General features: G+C 39.7%; 1 long non-coding RNA gene across 1 annotated transcript in view; it reads left to right on the top strand.

Annotated features, from left to right (window-relative positions):
- The window catches only part of LOC141568291 (uncharacterized), a 153,611-nt gene that overhangs the window by 46,754 nt on the left and 84,964 nt on the right, over positions 1 to 21,893 (top strand). The gene's annotated exons all lie outside the window — the stretch shown is intronic.

Here is a 21,893-nt window from a genome sequence, read left to right as displayed (position 1 = left end):
ACAATATGATATTTCAGTCCCCTGATGTCAGAATCCAGCTGAATGTCCAGGGAGGAGAGCAAGAGATTGACTTTATGGTCAGGGGGTGGGGGTGGAAGGAAAAGTAATGATGAAAAGCTTGGGTACCAACAGCTACGCCAGGGAGCCAAAATCAGACTGTATCTTTGACAACACTAATGCCGGGTAATATTTATTTAGCTGAGCCTAATAAGCATAGTCAAGAGTCTCGTCTCTCAAATTGGCACGGCAAGGGGCCACAGCAGCCAGGGTGCTGATAATTAACAGTGAAATGCCTGGCACGGTCTCTCCCTGCAACATCCGAAGGGATACCTGGGACTGCTGGGCAAATTTGTTTTCCTCTTGCCGGCTGGGTTAAGGATGGAACTTGATGCAGAAAATTACTGGAGCAGCCAGCCAAGGGCAGAACAGAATAGCTACTCTGAGCAGGCTCAGCTGTGGAGGGCAACCCATTTCTTACCTCTGAAAGATCACATACACATTTTGCATTTTCAATACCCATAAGCATAGACCAATGCAAGCAATGGGGAGTTACATTGTTTTGAGCTGCACTTGAAACAGTAGATGCAGAAGCAAAGAATGTTAAAACTCAGTAAACCCTGGAGATTGTGTAGTTCAGTCCTATGAAACCCAGTACAGATGTGTGGCTTGTCTAACCTCACGGTGAGTTCATTGTACAGTCGATGAAAGCACTTAACACTCCTGTGCACCAGTTCAGTGCTAATAATAACAGTATCTGTGATCTAAATTCTTGAGATCCAACCTGGATCTTGTTCCCCTTTAATAGCTGAGTCATTTGGTGGAATTCATATACTAAATCAGTAGAAGATGGAAGATTCTAATCCTAATCAGCATTGTCCACAAATAATTCTGGAAGCCCTTTCTAATTAACTAATAATAGTGATGGGGGATGAGGGTGGTGATAAATAACGATTATTTAGCTCTCAAAATATACCAGCACTGTGCTAAGTAATTTACATGCATTATCATTTTGAATTTTAATGTGAGTACTATTCCCATTGTATCATGAAGGAAATTGAGGTTTGAGGAGTTTATGAACTTGCCCAAGAACACACAGTAAATGGTGGAGCCAGGATTTGACCTCATGTGGTCTCATTCAAGAGCTAAGCCTATACCTGTAACTACTACTAACTTTGACTTTTCCTTTTCAACCCTGCGAGCGTTTCAATGGCTTCACTGGGTTTTGCTTCTCTAATAAGAAATTCTAAATCCTGAGAATCTGGTATCCTTTCCATTATCCCTAACAAAAAAAGTCATAAGTGTATTGTACTTTGTGGAATTGCTGTTAATGATTTTGGAAATTTGGTACTTTTTTTTTTTTTTTTTTAGAGGATCACATGTGAAATACTACATTTACATATTTAAAGACAGTTTTCTAAAATGTCAGTTCAAAATAGAGATTTATCCAGATTTGGAAATGAAATGATTTTCTCTTATTTCTAACTACTAGCTGTCAAGACTGCAAGTTGTATCCCAGAATTAGAGCACTGTGGGGGCATCTGACCCCTCCCTAGGTATCCCTGCCAATCTTCTCATTTCCCCACCTCTGATCTGCATGACTTCCAATTCTCCTTCCTCCAGTTTCTCCAGATGGTAGACATCTTTCAGCCTCCTGGCTCCTGCAACTTCTTCTTACTGAAGTGGAGCCAATTCCTGAAATCGAACTTCCTCCCTTCAAAGGGGTGTGCATAGGTTCTACAAGGATGAGGCCATCTGATGCCACTGCCTGTTGTCTTCCCTTGCTAATGTCCTTATTTGACCTCAGTTTTTCCCCAATTGGTCCCCATGGAGAGTTAATTATCGGCTTGACATGTATCAAGTTTTCCTGTTGGTCACCTTCTCATCTCAATTCTTTTTTTTTCAACTTCCTCATTAATATCCTACTATTCTCCACTTTAAGGCTGTTCCTGTCTCCCACTATACTAGCATTATTATAACTTAGGGCAGGTGGATTAACCTGAAGCAGTTTTGCCAATTATATCTCCTTCAGAGTGGTCTCAAGGATGACCAAAGAATTGATTGTTCATCTATAGGGGTATGGGAGAAATTGCTTAGCATGGAGGACCGACCCACCACAAAAGAACGGATGATTGAGGCAGAGGCAAGAATCACAGGGAACATTCCTGAGTATTGTTTGCACTTTTCTTTCTTCCATCTTATCTTAGGTTGTTAAGACCTGAATTTGCCTCTCTTTCCTATCTTTAGGCAATTACTGCCTCATATGTCTAAGTTTTCCTGCATTATTAATTTAAAAAATTGCCCTGCTCCTGTCTTCTAGAAACTTTTAACCTACCTGAATATTTATGAGATATATAATTGAGCATTTTCCAAAAGTATGGAGAATCAATTAATGGGGGATTTTATTGCTCATTGAGATAATCTTTTTAAAAAAGCAAATATTCCTTCTGTTGAATCTTCTCTTTATCTTCAATGTGGATACCTTTTACTTTCTCTCTGTATCAGTATTTATATTTCAATTTATTATTTTATTATTTTATTTTTTATGTTAAGCCTTGATGACAGCTGTGAGTTCCCTCTCCCCAGTACAATATCTAAATATTACACACACACACACACACACACACACACACACACACACATTTTGGCCAAATCTCAAAGTTCACTGAAGCGCACACCCACAGACATTCATTCCCTATACTCATAGTTCTATGAGTGACATCATTTTAATTCCCTAATCCCTGTCAGCTCCAGAATACAGAATGAAGTCCAAAATCTTCCATAACTATTGCTCAAATTACACTTTCTGTTCATTTATCTTCTGTTCTAACAATGTTTTGTGTGTTTTCATTTCTTCATGCCTTTGCTCAGGGTGTTCTCTTGATGTGGAATAACTTGTCATCCTCTACCCTGAAGAATCATATGTACCTCTCCCGATCCCACTAATGACACCTTCTGCGAATCTATCACCTTATCTGACATAGATGACACCAACATAATCAGGATTCATCTCTCCTTTCTTTACCTTGCAACTCCCTGATGCTTTTATCTCTTTAACAGTATTTAGGAGCATGCAAATCTTAAGATTAAACAGAATGTTAAAAATAATTTTGTAAAGCTTTTTTTGAGTTTGCCTCATATTATGCATTTATTTATAAATAATAATAATAAATTTAAACTATTTAATGTACAACTGTTTTTCTAAGCACTGATCTAGCCACTGGGGCGTAGTAGTGAACAATACAGGTCGAGCTTCTGCTCTATGGAATTTTCTTCATATTTGGAAAAGACTAGAAATAAGTTTTTTAAAAATATATATTTACAAATATTGAGTATTTGGTAGAACATTACTTTGAGAAATGAGGTAGAGAATGACAGGGAGGAGGGGAAAGGAGGATATTATTATTATTTTTAATTGGGAAGTCACAAAAAGCATGTCTGACATTTGAGTTGAGACCTGAATGGTAAGATGAACTGGCGATGTAAAGATGAGGGGGAGAGAATAGGGTAGAGGGTACAGAAGTGCAAAGGCCCTGAGTTGGAAGCTTGCTAAAGCAAAGACAGAAGGCCAGTGGGGGTGGGGTGAAGGTGTTTTTAGATGAAGTCAGAGAGGAGATAGGAGTATAGAATTTATTCTAAATGACATAGAAATTTCTAAGTCTACAAACCTTAGGAGCAGACATACATTATGGGGCCCAACATAGTGCTTGGCCAAAGAAATAAATGCTGTAAAGAAAAACGTTTTACAACCAAGTTATTTTGAGAATGTTGAGATGCTCCTAATTGTAAACTAGAAGAAAGTTGTTTCCTAGGCTGTGCAATGGGTGTCCATGGTGATATTTGACTAAGAGGCAATTTAGCCATTAAGTAATAACCCTTGGATTTCAATTTCCTCCAAGGACCATTGTGGGGACTTTTATGAGCTCGTAACAGTCCTACTTGTCCTGTAAGTTCCTGTTCTTTCCACTTTCTTTAATTCTATCTTATCACTGAAATGGTTTGAAGCCTTAGGAGTTTTATAAACTTCAATCTGCTCTTGGCTTTTTGCCTCCTGACATTCAATGTTCACACCTACTTTTATGAATTCAAGAATGGTACTAGACTGGCTTCCTCTGATAGGGAGTTGTTCCCTTTCAACACATTTTCAAGCATTACTTATTTAGAAGGTTGTGTAAAGCATAAATGTTCATCTTAAAGAATAATCACAAAGCAAATACTTGTGTAACCACTACTGAGGTTAAGAAAGAGAATGGTGCATTTTAGAAAGTGGGATTTTAGAACTAAAAGCAACCTTGAGAACTGAAATCACCTGCTTCGCACACCTTTTACAGATGAAAAGTCTAAGGCTTAAAAGTAGCAAATGGTTTTACATAAGCCATACAGCAGTTACTGATGGAGGTAACAGAGAATTGTGAACTCTGAACTAGCAGGCCCCATGAAGACCAGGGGCTCAGATTCTCAGACCAGGTTGTATGGGCTCGAGATGAACATTTTCCATCAGAGTTGATGGGTAAGGAGCTAATTTTCTCAGGAGGGACCATTGTTTCCCTTTCCAGAAGCTCTCTATGAAGGTAACACTGATGGTCTACTCTCAAGGTGCTTACTAATTGCACATGTGGTGCAGTTCCTTCTTTTTCTTTTTCTTTTTTTATCTTTCATCACCAACTTGGTTCATGTGAGAGTTAATATTTTCTAAGTATCGTAAGATATTTGGTGAGTAGTGGAATCAGAAGTGGTTTGGAGTTCTAATCCAATGGCTTTTTATTCCAAAGACCATTTTAGTTGGAGGGTTGGGGTGTTGTAATTGTATCTGATCATATTCCTAGTAAGATTGAGATCTGGACCTGGGTGATTCTATGTCATTAGCATTGTTTCTCTCTCTCTCTCTGTCTCTGTCGCTCTCTCTGTCTCTCTCTCTGTCTCTCTGTCTCTCTGTCTCTCTCTCTCTCTGTCTCTCTCTCTCTCTCTGTCACACACACACACACACACACAGACACTCTCGTGTCACCAAGCCTATTAACAATGTTACCTTGGAAGCACCAAAAGGTGGGGACAATAGTAACACAAATGTCTATATTCTTCCATGTAACGCTTTGCTCACCATAAGAGACTCTTGACCTTCAAAGGCAATGGGGGAGGGCATCCAACATTTTTGGATTCCTAAGAATTAATTCAAAGGTAGAAAATGCAAATGTCTTCTATTACAGGTTGAAAATATAAGTTTAATGTACAAAGAGTGGAGGGGGGCCATGATTGGAGATCATTTGCCCAATTGTGATAGTGTAATATAAGAAATATCTATTTTGTCTTTGTCCTAGGTTCCTAGCACAGAGCTCTTAAAACCCTTGGCATTTCTGAGTGATAGTATTAAGAAAAGCTTCTTTCATTATTCAAAATAAACCTCTTTAATCATACCTGAGTTTATGCTAATAAGGTGACTTGTGGAAGATGAGGGTTGGTTGCCAGAGGAACTAACCATATGACCACAGGGTTGGAACTTTCAGTCGGAGACCCCAAACTCCTGTGAGGGGAGAGGAGGCTGGAGGTTAGGTTAATTACTAATGGCCAATGATTTAATTAATTGTGTCTACTCAATGAAGTCTCCATAAAAATCCTAACAGAAGGGATTTGGAGAGCTTCCTGTTTGCTGAACACATTGAGGTTTTGGAGAGTATCATGCATGGAGTTTCCATGCCCCTATAAGCCCACCATACCTGACCTGTGCATCTGTTACATTTTGTTCTTTCTGTGTTCTATCCTTTATAATAAATGGCTAATAGTAAGGAAAGCATGTTCTTGAATTCTGTGAGCCATTCTAGCAAATTATCAAAACTGAGAAGGGGTCATGGGAACCTCTGATTTATAGCCAGTTGGTCAGAAGTACAGTGACAACCTGAGACTTTGATTGGCATCTGAGTAGAGAGCAGACTTGTGGGACTGAGGGGTGTGTGCTAACTCTAGGTAGTGTCAAAATTGAGTTAAATTGTAGGGCACTCAATTGATGTCCACTGAGAATTGGAGAAATGCTTGGTGTGGAAAAAAACCACACCTTTGGTTTTTGAAGTAATAGAAGGAAATAGTTTTTTCATTTTTTTGTTTTTTCCCTTAATGAGTCTAAAGACATGCAAACATTTTTTAAACTACCCTGTGAAGACCAAAAAATAAAAATTAAAAAAAAATAAAAATAAATAAATAAATAAATAAAATTCGACTGTAGGTGGAATAAAGCTTATAGCCACTGTTAACCTAAAAATAAAAGGCCAGAGTGAAAGGCAACAAGCATTTATTTGAGATTTAAAAAGAATAGCTATTCGGGAAACACTGATTCAGGCAGAAGCCCAAATAGTGTTCCAATTAGGAGACAAAGGCAATGGGTATTTATGAGGTAGGGAAAGGGTACAATTACATCAATAAAAGGAAGATATATATATATATATATAGATAGATAGATAGATAGATAGATAGATAGATAGATAGATAGATAGATAAGCTAATATAGTAATGCTAATTCTAAAGGGTGTTTTTAATTTTCAGTCTGATATTTATCAGTCTGTTAGTCATAATATCTGTTTTCTTGTTATCCTTGCAAACATTTCTTTAGGATACGATCTTGCCTTGGGCCCCGTCCAAAGGTTATATTGCCCTGTTTTAACCTTCCAAATGTTTGAGGCATAAGACATGCAAGGCAGTTCCCCTGGATGGCAGCTCTGACTCCATTTAAAGTGGCTCCATTTATATTATTTTTTTACACCACTTCTTTTCAAGTCTATCATCTTTGAATCTTTTCACACTAGTCAAATCAAATTAAAATTGCCATGAAGTATAGTGTTGGTGAGGGGAAATGTTAGAGTGTGACAGCATATCGGTTCAGGATACAGGTGGTGATGATGGTGGAGAAGGAGGTGGTGGATAGAATGGGGTGATGTGGAGAACTTTGCTACAAAGCACACTGTTTCTTGGTGAACGAGTGTGATTTACCAGTTTATCTCTTCATGCTTCATTTGGGTTATTTTTTTTCCCCAAGCTGTCTTTCATTCACAAATACTTTTCTTAGCTCTATCTATCCTTCTGTTACAATCATCCATTACTTCTTGCTTTGGCCAATGTATCTTTTAGTTCTAGAATTTCGTTTTGTTTTTTTTTTTAAAAATCTTTACAATTCTTTGTCAAATTTTTCAATTTTCATTTTTATCTGTTTCAATATAGCTAAAATTTATTTTAAAGTCGGTTTCTTATATTCATATATAAGGAGGCCCTGTGGTTTTTTTTCTGTCATGTTACTTAATATCAAACTATACTACAAGGCTATATTAATCAAAACAGCATGGAACTGGCATAAAAATAGACGAATAGATCAATGGAACAGAATAGAGAACCCAGAAAAACCCATGTCTATGTGGTCATTTAATCTATGACAAAGGAGGCAGGAACATAGAGTGGGGTAAAGACAGTCTGTTCAATAAATAGTGTTGGGAAAACTATACAGGTACATGTGAAAAAATAAAACTGGACGACCTTCTTACACCATATACAAGAATAAACTTAATGAATTAGACTTAAATGTAAGACCCAAAGCTCCTAGAAGAAAACATAGGCAATAAACTCTCTGACATTGCTCTTAGTGATATTTTTTCTGATCTCTCTCCTTGGGCAAGGGAAACAAAAGAAAAAAATAATCAAACAGGACTACATCAAACTAAAAAGTTTTTTCACAGCAAAGGAAACCAACAAAACGAAAAGATAGCCTACTAAGTGGGAGAAGATATTTGCTAATGATATATCTGATAAGGGCTTAATATATAAAATTTATAAAGAACACATAAAACTCAACACCAACCATCCCCCCCCCCAAAAAAAAAAAAACCCCAAACAACTAAAAAATGGGCAGAGGACCTAAATAGACATTGCTCTAAAGAGAACATGCAAATTGCCAGTGGACATATGAAAAAATGCTCAATGCCACTGATTATCAGAGAAATGCAAATTAAATCCACAATGAGATATTACATCACACCTGTCAGAATGGCTGTCATCAATAAATCAACAAACTACACGTGCTGGTGAGTTGTGCACTACTGGTAGGATTGCAAATTTATGCAGTCACTATGGAAAATTGTTTGGAGGTTTATAGCCACTGTTAACCTAAAAATAAAAGACCAGAGTGAAAGGCAACAAACATTTATTTGAGATTTAAAAAGAATAGCTATTCGGGAAACACTGATTCAGGCAGAAGCCCAAATAGTGTTCCAATTAGGAGACAAAGGCAATGGGTATTTATGAGGTAGGGAAGGGGTACTATTACATCAATAGAAGGAATTATTAAAATTAAAATTTAAAATAGAACTACCGGGGCCAGCCCAGTGGCTCAGGGGGTAAGAGTTCCATGTTCCTAACTCCGGAGGCTGCCAGTTCGATTCCCACATGGGCCAGTGGGCTCTCAACCACAAGGTTGCCAGTTCAATTCCTCGACTCCCGCAAGGGATGGTGGGCAGCGCTCCCTGCAACTAAAATTGAACATGGCACCTTGAGCTGAGCTGCCGCTTATCTCCTGGATGCCTCAGTTGGTTGGAGTGCAACCTCTCAACCACAAGGTTGCCGGTTGGACTCCCGCAAGGGATGGTGGGCTGTGCCCCTGCAACTAGCAACGGCAACTGGACATGGAGCTGAACTGCGCCCTCCACAACTAAGACTGAAAGGACAACAACTTGAAGCTGAACGGCACCCTCCACACCTAAGATTGAAAGGACAACAACTTGACTTGGAAAAAAGGCTTGGAAGTACACACTGTTCCCCAATAAAGCCCTGTTCCCCTTCCCCAATAAAATCTTAAAAAAAAAAAAAAAAAAATAGAACTACCTTATGATCCAGCAATTCCACTTCTGGGTATTTATCCAAAGAAATCCAAAACACTAATTTGAAAAGATATATGCATCCCTATGTTAACTGCAGCTCTATTTACAATAGCCAAGATATGGAAGCAACCCAACTGCCCATAAATAGATGACTAGATAAAGAAATAGTGGTACATAAATACAATGGAAAATTAGTCATAGAAAAAGAATGAAATCTTACCATTTGCAGAAACATGGATGCACCTACAGGTTATTATGCTAAGTGAAATAAGTCAGACTGCGAAAGACAAATACCATATGATCTTGCTTACGTGTGGAATCTAAGGAACAAAATAAACAAAAACAAAATGGAAACAGACTCATAGATACAGAAAACAAACTGATGATTGCCAGAGGAGATGGGGGGTGGGGAGCTGGGTGAAGGATTAAGAGATACAAATTGGTAGTTACAAAATAGGGGGATGTAAAGTACAGCATAGAGAATAGTCAATAATGTTGCAACAAATATGTGTCCTGTCAGATGGGTACAAATCAGGGGGGTCAGTGCATAAATTATATAAATGTCTAACCACTATTCTATACACCTGAAACTAACATAAAATAATATTGACTGTCAACTGTAACTGAAAAAAATAAATAATTTTAAAAAATCATTAAACACATGAAGAACATTTTTAGTAAAATTGTATTGAAATATAAAATAAATACAGGAATATGCACATATAAGTGTATAGCTGAATGAATTATGGTAAACATGCATGTAACTAAGAGTCAAAAACAACTAAATCTTTACCAGTACCCCAGATGCGTCTTTCATGTCCCCTTCTAGGTCACTAACCCCTTGAGTGTAACCACTCTCCTGATCTCACATTACAGATAAATCTGCTTGTTTTGAACTTTACATATGGAATTATTTAGTATATATACTCTTGTGATTGGTTGTTTGCCCTCTTTCTCTCAACATTATGTTTGTGGCGTGTATTAATATTACTGCATGCAGTTGTAAATCATTCATTTGTTTTTTGTATAGTAACCCAATGCATGGATATACCATAACTTATTTATTCACTCTACTATTGTTGGGCATGGGGAGTCTCAAAATTTTACAAATAGTGCTGTTGCAAAAATTCTTGTGCATTCTTGTTACCTTTCAGTAAACATAGGTGCCGGGGTGATTGTCATGCAGGGAGGCCTGCAGGGCATCCAGAGGGGTCTCTGCTCCCGCTCCCCATACAAGAACGCAGGATATGGTGAGGCCAAAAAGGAACACCCACGGAGCCATAGGCAAGGGAGTCACACCACTATATTCTCTCTGGCGGCACTATACTCTCACTGGAGGCTGGATCCACACTGTCCGCAAACCACCATCCACACTTGCCAGCCCAGCCGCCATCTTCTTGCTAGCCCCCATTCTCTCTCCCTTTTGCTAGCGCAGCCACAGCAGTTATATTAGTGGCCAATGGCTCACTGGTTACAGCTGACGGCCAACTAGCCACAGCTGATGGCCATCCAATCACATTGATGGCCATTTACTACCTGAGCCAGCACCTGTCTATGTGAGGCCGAGAGCCTGGAAACTGCTTTTTGGGGTTTGGCCCCACAGTGATTATTTACCTTTCACCCTCTATGTTTTCTCCTGTTTACCAGGACTCTGACACAGAGTCTTGTCCTTTAATTTAGACCAAATACAGATGAAGACTGAGATTATTTCCATGAACTGCTTTCTGGGTAAGCTGGGGGCACTTTGTCAGCTGCCTCTCCTCTTTTGCCTGAGCTATATTTCTAGAATCTAGTGAATGAATTGGAGGAGTTTGATAAAATGGTGGAAAGCCCTCTTTGGTAGAACACCTCAGTTTGGCTTAAAACCTGGATCCGTCCCTGATTTCTGAACATTGTTTTGTGGTTTCATCTGGTGAACCAAATTACATCTACTCCCCTCCATTATCGGTTTCCTAGAAATTAATTCTACCATGTCCCAATTGAATATTTTAAGAATGTTAGAAAAGCCTGTTTTTGTTTCTTTTAAAAGTCTCTTACAAGAATATTATTACAGCTTTGACATTCTGTGAGAATTCACAAAAGAAGGGATGCCTGTGGGATCCCAAAATTGCTTAAAATCTGCTTAGATAGAAAAACTCTCTATGCATCAGAGTAAAATGCTTAAAACAGGATATTATAACCAAATATGAACTATTGTCATATACTCCTCAAAACCAAATGGGGTGGTAACTTCAGGAAACTGTGTAGCTTTTACTCTGTGATGAAGGTCACCAAAGAAACAAACTCTGTTTCCTACTGTCCCCCAAAACGTCCCCCCAAACATTCTCTCAGCCAGTGGAAAAGTGGTCAGCTAAATGATTCCAAAACAATTAAATTACAGTAATTGAAAACACATTTCATAAGAGAAATTGAATAGATTATCCGAGGTCAAGGAGCGTCCACTAATGAATGTCTGCCTCAGCCTTTGCAGCTTTACTTTGCTTCCCCAATGGTAATATTTCTGAAATCCACTCATTTCTTTTTTGTGTGTTAATTCTGAGAATGTGTCTGTCTCTAGTTACGGTTCCATAAGGCCAGTATTTACCACTTTAACAATTTGTGCTGTATGTGCCATATCATCAGGCTTCAGTGAAGGAAAGAGAAACTACTCCAGTTAGTTCAAGCAGGCGGTGACTTAATACAGGTAAATACGTGCTTACAACATTGTGGGCAGAATGGAAGTCAGAGGCACTGGTGGAATTTTGGTTTCAGTGTCAAAATAAAACAAAATTGGTTATCACTTTTCCCACTCTTGCTGCCTCCATTATCACTTCACTTCTATAAGGCTGTTCAATAGAGAGTAGAACCCCGCTTCTGACTCCTGCATGTACTTGAATTTCTCAAAGCTTACTAATCAGCTGCCTCTACTGCAGCAAGACTGCCTCCACTTTATTCTACGTTACGAAACTCAGGCAACTGAATCTAATTGCCACATTATAACTCATATCCAGAACCCTAACAGCAAAGGTGCCTGGAAAGTGTAATTTTAAGACTTTCAACCTCTTGGAAAGAAGGTTGAGAGAACTAACTTATCTAAGAATATGCCACTGTGCTCCTTTACAAATGAAAGTTATTTTAAAAGGAGACCTTATATTTATACTGTAAATGAAATCCAGGATCATTTGCTATTAACAGAAGGTATTTGTCAAAGTAAATGCAAGGGCTTTTTTTTTTTTTTTTTTTTTGCCTTAAGTTTTCCATAGGTATTTTTCCTCCCTGAGAGAACAGAGTAATTCTAAAAAACAGCTCTTCTCCCAGGCTCTCCCTGGACTGTGCTGCTTATCTATTCACTTTCTGTGAGCCAAAAGCCAATATTTGCAATCAAATTATAGGCCATGTCTGAATTAAAGCAGACTTCTATGCAAGTTGTAATCAAGCTTTCTTCTCCCCTCTGGTGGGAGGATGGAGAGGACCACACAGAACCTTTTGGTCCCACCAGCAGTGCATGGTTCCCTTTCTTGGTTATAAGCACCTTGAATGTGCTTTGATCCCCTTTTGTCTTAAGTTCTCGGATAGACCCCACAGTTTTTTAATCCAACCTGGAGTTACAAATCTAGGAAGGAAGAAAATCAAGAAAGACGACTCTTTCAGGGAATTTCAGGGAGTAAAACAAAGGCTAACAGTCAGTTTAAAACAAGGCATGTTGCTTTTGTCTAGGGTGGGGCTTGGTGGACCTGGGGTCACTCCTGCAGGTTGAGCCTCAAGCCCTGGACAAGAGTTGTCCATTTAACCTAACTCCTTTCCTGGCTCTTTGGGGCTATTCTTCCTGTTGCCAACTGACCAAATTCTTCTCTGTCATGAGGACCATAGCTTTCTCCTTTCTTTCCTTCACTTCACCTTGGTCAGCACACCCCTGAACCTCCCGTCCCCGACTCTGCTTCATTTTTCTTCAGAGCCGTTACCCCTACTAGCTAGCTTCATTACATATTACCATCTGCCTTTCAAAGAGCTCTGTGATTGTCTATCTTGTTTATGGCAGAATCCACAGCATCTAGAACAGAACACTTCTTGTTATAAACATTCACCTCACGTTGGTTGAGCGAATAACAACACTTGGGTGCGTGAACGGACAGCCTACTTGTCTCAGCTTGGCTGACCCCAGAAAAATGCCTGAACCCAGGTCAGCCTCACTTTGGACCTTAGTTTCACAGCGTGTCAGACTGATCAAAAATATTTACAGTGGCATGTACTTCAAACCCCAGACCACCTGAATCACATATAGTCCCTCATGTTGTTGTAACATCAATTTTGAGATAATACTGGTAGTTTCCTCCTTTGTCTTAGAGGAATAAGAATCGGGTTGAGGCTTCACTCCACCATCTCCTGGATGGCAAGTCACTTTAGTTTTCTGAGCCCCAGTTTCCTTACCTGTAAAATAGGGATAATTTATTTTTTTGCTTTATTCACCACTTAGTGAGTGGGTCATATAAAATTAGGCACTTATCCATGTATTTCATCATTTAAGAAGTAGTTTTATGAGTGGCTACCATGTGCAAAGCCTTTAAATGTCATCTTCTCAGTATGGCCTTTTATAATCACCTTATGTAACATTTTAGCCTTCCCCCCACAACAATGCTAATCGTCCTTCTCTGCTTGTATTTTTCTTACAAGTACTTTTCTTTTTCTAACTTAATATATATTTTATTGATTTGTATTATTTATTATAGGCATCTATTTAATTTTGTATTGTGTGCTTCCTGCTACTAAGTTTAAGCTCCATAAGAGGAATAATTTTTGTTGTTGTCGCTGTTATCGTCTTTCTAAGGCCTGGTGCATACTAGGCACTTGATAAACAATGTTGAATGAATAAACAAATGCCCCATGCTCAGAATACAAGTGGTGATATGAACCAGGTTACCATATAAAACTCAAATTTATTCTTTATTAGAGAAAACTCACTGAAGAATGTGTGTTCTGTACAGATGGCTTGTACAGAAGGGCTGGAATTGGGCTGAGGGAACAATTAGGAGGCCAGTACTTAATCCAGGCAAGAAATAAAAAGTGAATGAACTCAGACAGTGTCTGTGAATACAGCGAAGGGGACAATTAGAAAATAATAAGGATATAATATTGCAGGGCTTGGTAGCTGCTTAGATGTGAGGTGTGATGGGAAAAGTCAAATATAGATCGAATCCCTACTTTCTGGATTGGGCAACTGAGTGGATGATGGTGATAGTTCCTGAGATGGGGATGCTGGGTAAGGAAATGGTTGTTTGAAGGACAAGTATGGGGAGAGAATTTGTTGTCAGGTGTCTATGGGCCAGCCAATGGATGTTCCCCAGGAGGTTGAGTGTAGGGCTCTGGGGTTCAGAAGAGAAATTTAGGCTGGGGATAAAGATTTGAGAGCCATAATCCTAGGCTTTATGGCAGAATGAGGAGTGAGAAGGGAGGCCCAAGCGGAACACCATCATTTGGGATAAATGCAGAAAAAAAAGGAGCTTGAAAGAGAACTAAGAGCAATCAGAAAAACAGGAGGAAACCTGGGGACATTTTTCAAAGGGAGAGAAGTCAATAGCATCAGATGTCGAAAAGATATCAAGCTGCACAAAGACTTGGCACATGGAGGGTCAGATGACAGAATGGATGTTCTAACTTAAAGTCTGAAGATTCTCACTTGCATTCTCTCCATACCTACCTCTCCATAGATGGGACCCCTGGGGTGTGTCCCATTATTCTCAAAAATAAGACTTTTGCCTATTCCATTTGAGACCCCAGAGTTTTGCACCCTCGGTGATGGAAAAAACTTGCAGGCTACTCTGGTCTTCTTTAGGCCAAATACCTACAATTCCTTTATTTTATTAACCAGTATGGTATGCCTGAAAATTCTGGGGTTGGGTGCCAGAAAACCTGGACAGATTGAGCTTAAGGTCTGTTATGGCTAAAGGGAGACCTTGAACAATGCATGGATTTTTTAAAAACACAGTTTTCCACACCTGTAAAATTATGGGGTTGTTCTCAATCAGGTCTCCACAAAGCTGTATTGGGAGTATTTGAGAGAGATTTTAGCTTTAACATTGATAAATTAATGAAACCCACAGTAGTATTTATTAAAGATCCTGCAAATACCCAAATTAAATTCCATTCCAGTAGTAATTTTGTTGTTTTACCCACTCCAGTTCCTCTTAAACTCTTTAAAGCACATAGAAACCTAAATAGTACACAGATCACTTACATGTGATTATGACTAATGCAGTTGATACATAAGAAGGTGGAACACAATACTGACTTTCTATACCTCTGTTGTAGGCTGCTGGCTGTTGTCAAGCTGCTAGTGATTTATTTAGTATGCTGGTTGAAAAGAAGCAGGACTAAATAATTTTTATCCATACTTAAGGTTCCCTTTAAAAGTAATTAACCCAAATGAAGACAATGTTCACCAAGGATCCTGAAAACAAAACACAACAATAAAACCAACCGTCTATTGAATTAAGAGGAAGATTTCATAAAGGTAACTAAGAAAATTTTGGTGTTTATGTTGTACATTTTCCCAACTAAGATCTTAGTATGTTTTGCAAATGTGACTCAAACGCCAGTGATTCTTCCCTCTCTTTCCCTAAAGAAATGGAGCCAATGAGAATGGAAAACCCATGGCTCTTTTTCAAGATGGTATTGAAGATGCTGTCTTTGAAGTTCATGTGTATAACTGTAGTAGATTATTGTTCAGCTTATCTCCTCTCCTTCCCCCAACTTCCAAGGGAAATGTGTACTTTCTTGCCCAACTGATGTTGGCCTTGACCATATGTCTTGCTTAGGCCAATGAAATGTGGGTAGAAGTGATATCTTTCTGACATCTCATACTGTTGGTTTCTACGTTTTTGAAATGGCAATGTAGACTGAAGGAGACAGTGCTGTTTCTGCTAGTGCTTCTGAAAGCTTCTTCCACCATTGTGAGAAGGACTTCTCCCTAATAGCTGCTCCCTTTTCATCCTGAGTCTCAAAATGAGATTCATGGAGCAAAACTGCCTCTGTGAACCCACCGGCTCAGAGTGATTCCAGCCAACTTGTAGACTCTAATGCATAAGATAAACGATTGCTGTTTTAAATCACTGAGTTGCAGATTGGTGTGTTATGCCACATGGTTGTGTCACTGGTTAACTGAGACAGTTTCTTTTGGCATAAGAACTTTTCTTGCAGCTTCAATGCCCTTTCAGATATCTCTGTAACTACTCTATTCAGGGTCCAGTTGATATGGGGTAGGAATCAAGACAGAGCTATGTTTAGAGAAAAATTAGTTTATAATCTTTTAAAGGTCATAAGCCAATTTTACCTCTCTAACAGTTGACCATTTTTAAGGTCTAAATCTCAACCAAAGGCAATTTTGCCTCATAGGAATATTTGGCAATGTCTAGATACATTTTGCTTGACATGACTCAGTGCACAGGTGCTGCTGGCATCTAGGGCATAGAGAGGGCAGGGGTGCTGCTAAACAACTGACAATGCACAGCTCCTCACAAGGAAGAATTATCCATTCCCAAATGTCAACAGTGTCAAGTTTGACAAACCCTGGCCTGACTATATATTTCTTTCTCTCAGGGAATATCAAACTTTATCTTTGTGCAGTGCAACATTAAAGCTGATGTCATTCATTAGAAACAAATAGGAAAACTTGGCCAAGTGTATGATATCATTTCAGATAGCCTCCTGAAAAGAGATAAAAATTCTTCTATTGTTTGTTAACCCACTGAAAAACATAAAGCAAAAGTAATTATTTGCTCCCTTTTGAGATATAAAAATCTGTAATTGGACTTAAATATCTCAGTGAGGCTTTCCTTTTCCCTCCAGCACTTTAGGAAATTTTCTATTACCCAGATATCAGAGACCTCGTGATTTAATTTTTCATTTACTCTTTCATTCAAATTATTTATGGAGCACCTATCATATGCCAGACACTCTTAGTATTTCTTATTTCCAACATATCAGGTTTAATTTTGTGTTTGTTTTGTTTTGATTCAAAGAGTATATAAGAGTGCATGGAAATTCACATTTACTTTGAAGCATCCCAACAGTTAACATAATCTTTTTATTCACCCTGCACCTTTGAACACCCCTTCCTATGTTAGGAGTTCCAAAAGGAGGTAAAGCATGCCTCTCATTAGAGATATGTGAGATGTATTTTCTTACTCTCCCTTATAGACAACCAGACACAATTGTCTAAGACTTTGCATTAGACTCTAGTGGATTTTGGTGATGGATAGAGGTAGGTATAAAAGTTTTAGTGGTAGCAATATAAACACAGGTTCACTTTACTGCCATATTTCTCAGTGTACTTTATGTTAGCATCATATTTTATAAGCAAATGTTCCACATGCTTTGTTAGTAAAGGTCATACCAGCAGAATCTGATACTAGGTGAATGATGATGATATTTAAGTGAAGAACAATAGTGACTCCAAGAGAGAATGTATTAGGCTGAACCTGAAACTGCTGGGCAACAAAACAGGCTTTTATCCATCTGAAACAGACAGAATTTCTGGCAGACCCGCAGGCCCAGTTAGGTCCTCAAACATGTCTAACCTAGTGAAAATGTCCCCATTTTCCACTGCAGATTCCAAGAGAGGGGTTGGCCAGGGCAAGTTCTAGTCATGAAAACTCCTGCCCTATCACTTTCTTTACTCTGCCACTTAGATGCTACAGTGAAGGACATCCCGCTGAGCTAGGGTGTGGAGAGCTGAGGACAGGAGCACAAAGATGGTTCAGGGCCTGACTCATAATTCTGGAGGTGCAGACAATACACAAATGTAGTATTTCGCTGGCCACAATGAACTGAAATGTCCATATATTTTGTTAATTTAATTTTGCTGTTTTGGGTTTAATCCCAATATCTCCTTCAGATAATGTTTTTGTTTTTGTTTTCATTTTTCCTGTATCCAGACACAGCAAGAGTAGAAGGCAGAGAGCAGGAAAATAATGGTCTGACATTTAAAGACAAAATCAATGGCAGATGTGCTCCTTTATGTTTTCTCATCTAATGCTTACAAAAACCATATCAGAAGGTTTAGTTTCTATTTTCCAAGTAAGAAACTGAGATTCCCAGAGAGTAACTAATTTTAATTCAGGTATGTCTGATTTTCAAGTCCATGTTCTCTTTCATTAATTACAAAAGCCAACATAGTTAACTTCCTACCTCCAGTTTACCTGGAACATAAATGCAGCCCATTTTATGGAAGGATAACATTGCATATGGTTTTAAACCATTTGGAGTGACAACGAATCTGCTGTGTGTTTACAAATTTGATTTTGAAGACTCCAGGCATGGGACTTGTGTCAGAATCAACCTGTCTGCCGAGGGACATACTAAGACCAGGTGACTGCTGAGCTGTTCACTGTTCCCTTCTGACCCACCCACTCTGCTCACCAAATCACTGTGCAGCCAGAAGATTGGTGAGGCAAAGGTGACCTCCTGCACTCTGACTTTTGCCCTCTGCCTCTCTCTCTGGGCTTTTTGACACCATGTCGATGGCAACCAGTGCCTCCTGCTTACAGGTATAAATCATTTGAAGTAATAAAAAAAGAGGTGACTCTGGCCAGTCAGCCATTGAATTTTCAAGGGTGTCAGCTTTTCTTCAAGAAAACATGGTTTCTTCAGAGAGTTAAATGGAGTAGAGCAGTTATGTAGGTCGCCTCTGGAGCCACAGTGTTCAAATCCTGGCTCTTCTATTTACCACTGCGTGACCATGGAGATGTTACTTCACTTCTTCAATGCCTCCATTTCCTCATCTGTAAATCAGACTTATTTATTCATTCCACACATATGTTCTGCCATGTGTCACAACCTCGGTTCCATATGCTGGGGATGGCGCATTGAGCAAAATCAACCAAGGGCTGCTCTGTCCTCATGGAGGAGACAGTAGATAAATAGATCTATTTATAGATCGGTCTAATTTTAGATAGTACTAAATGCTATAAAGTCAAATAAAACAGGATAGGGGATAGCTATATTACAAAGGGTATCGAGGAAAGGCTCTTGGAGGAGATAAAACACTAAGAAGACCAGAATAATGTGAAGGGGGTGAGCCGTGCAGTTATCGCAGACTGGAGTATTCCAAGCAGAGGGAGCGGAAATGTAAATGAAACATAACAACTGTACCTACCTTCTTGGAGTGCTGTAGGAGTTACATGGGCTAATACATATAAAATGAAAGCACAGAAACTGTCCTGGGCAGGTTGGCTCTGCATGTATCACAGAATCTCAGAGATGAAAGAATGATAAAGTTCTCTCCAACCTTTCCCCCTTGTAATGCACGTGTCTCTTAAAATAGCCATGGAGCTTCAGCTTAAGTACCTGTCATCATGAGGTTCTCTTACCTCAGAAAGCAGGGCTCTGCCTCAACTGTTGGAGGGATTTTCTTTGTGAAGAAGTGCCTCTTTCCATTCAACTTACATCCTACTTACCAGACCCACTGCTGCCTCTTTCACACGACAACACCTCCAACATTCAAAATAACTTTCATCTCATCTCCATCACTTTCTTAAACCACTCCTTACCCATATGGCTTCCAGACTTCTCACACTTTCATTTGATCATTTCAAAAACACAATACAATATGCTTAGTCTGTGAAAGATGGGGGCAAAATGGTGAGATTAATGTTTGCGGCTTGAACCTCCTCCACACAGAAACTCTTTCCTAAAAGCCGTCCCTAGATAAAGACTGTGAGCACTCTTCTCGGTGTGTCTGCCCCTTCCTGCTCTGTTGCTCAGGCATAGCCCCAGTCTGTACTAATTTGAAATCACATCTATGGTAATGGTTAGGAGAATTAGTGGACTGATTAGTGCTTCGAGTTTTTTGGACACTGGGGTGGGAAAGATAGCAGAGAAGGCAGGAGATGTTGAGGGTAATGATAAGTGGTGGTGCGTTCAGGACAGATGTTACTGCAGTGTTATTAATTAAGCATCAGATCAATGGAATTAGGACAGAGCTGATGAATCACAAATTCTAAGTTCCAATTCCTGTGAGCCAGGGAGCTGGGTCCTGCTCCTCAGCCTCAGCTCAGCTCCTTAGCCCTGCCAACTGCCTCATAAAACAAGCCATGGCTGCAATAGTTAGAGGGTATAGAGGAACCCTTTATATCAGGGGTGTCAAAACTGCGGCCCGCGGGCCAACTGGGGTCCGCAATCCATTGTTCATTGGCCCGCAGCAAATTCCAAAAATATATTTAGTTTACTTAAATAAACCAGGTGAGGCAATACATACTTCACCTCAAGTGAGTGGCCCAGCTGTTTGTGTATTTTACCGCATATGGCCCTTGGTAAAAAACGTTGAAAAAAGTTTTGACACCGCTGCTTTATATGGTATTATTTTCTGCTAGGAAATGATCCTAAGGAGAAATCTGCCTACTGGTAGATGACTCAGGTTGTCTTTAGAGCTTACCTGCTATCGAGCAGATTCTTCTTGGCATGGCTTCTGAAATGATGGACAGGTTTCATCAGAATGGACCATAGGCCTGAATTTTAAGCCATGCATTCAATGGTGTTGTGAAGTTCTGTATCATCCTTTTCTGATTAAATTTTTGGACAGACACTTGGGGCAGTAGATAGAAACAGGACATAAAAGTAAAGACAGTCATGCTTTGATCTGTTTATTCATTTGTTTCAGTTTTTATATTTAGAACAAAATTCTTAATTCTTTTTTTTTTTTTTCCTTAAATTGAATGTGAAAAAGGGGAGTGCAAGAAAAAATGGAGGTACCCACTCAGGCTGATCCAATGTTAAGCAATAGTCACTGTGCAAATAGCCTCTAATCACAACTTCATAGTGACTTATCTGCTCTCCTGGGCTAGCTTGATGAAGCAGCCACCCTACAAATGCTCATATGATGCCATTCAGGACTCAGTTTGTTGGGAGCTGCCAATTGGCTGAGTAACTGCTGGAAAATAATGAACCCGTTTCTCATTGGTTGATCTACTTGACAGACAGGCAGGTTAGACAGGGCTAGGAATCTTGTGTGGGCAGGTCCATTCCAGGACACCAGGCGATCTGACCTTGAAGCTGTTCAAACTGGGCAAGTTGCCATTTGGGGATCCTGACAGCCGCAAGAATTTGCAGACTCATCCTACCTGACTCAAAGCTTTTGCTGTTGTGGAAAATGTGTCTGCAAAATTTTACTGCCTTATGCAGTTGGCAGACACTTTTTTTTTTTTTTTTAACTGAGTGGAGGTGGGAAATTACTATTCCTTGAGCCCTCTGTACCCAGCCAAAGCTTAGTCATTCCTCAGAGGCAAACTCCTGCATAGATATTTTCTTGATCACTGAAGTGCGTGATAATCTCTCTCCTAAACTCCCTCAACTTCAATTGTCTAGATCAGTGTGTCTCGACCATCTCTGTGCTTGGAATACCCTGGGCATTCAGTTAAAATGAAGGTTCTTATTCTGCAGGTCTGGGGTGAGGGCTGAGACTGCATCTCTGACAAGCTTTCAGGGAATCGGCCCTTCTTAGCAAGGGTCCATTTGTTTGGCGATAGAAATGGGCTGTCTGTGAGCTTGCACAATTCTGCAGATGTAGCCAAAGTTTCTTTTCTTTCTTGGGGAGTGGGACAATTGTGTTTCTTAAGATCATAAATCAGTGTCCGGCCCCATCTCTCACTGCCAGGACTTTCTTGGGCCTGTTATCTTCATATTGCTTGGAAGGCTGCCCACAGCCAGGGATGCCACCATGCCCTAGGAAGGATCCACCACCAGCCTGAGAGGGGAGGCAACAGTAGCTAAGGGGGTGGGAGGGGTAAGAGACAGACGCTGTGCAGGGGTGCATGTGTGTGTGCGTGTGGGTGTGTGTGTGTACTTACATATGTGAACACATGTGAAATGGCAGGTTTACAGACCCTAGCTCAGGGACAATCTAGGACCAGAGACGAGGTAGGGCAAGAAGAAGCACATCTTTTTTCCTTGGTGCTTCGCCTCGCCCTATCCCAGGGATGGACAAAAAAGGGGTAAATGGGAAACCCATCCCTGGGCTGACGCCCTTTGAGTCTGGTGGAGTCACAGATCCAGTCTGTAGGGACACTGCGTCTG

This window comes from Rhinolophus sinicus, chromosome 13, assembly GCF_057876585.1.
Source record: "Rhinolophus sinicus isolate RSI-liver-muscle chromosome 13, RSI-T2T, whole genome shotgun sequence".
NCBI lineage: Eukaryota > Metazoa > Chordata > Mammalia > Chiroptera > Rhinolophidae > Rhinolophus > Rhinolophus sinicus.
This window is presented reverse-complemented; position numbering and strand designations above follow the sequence as displayed.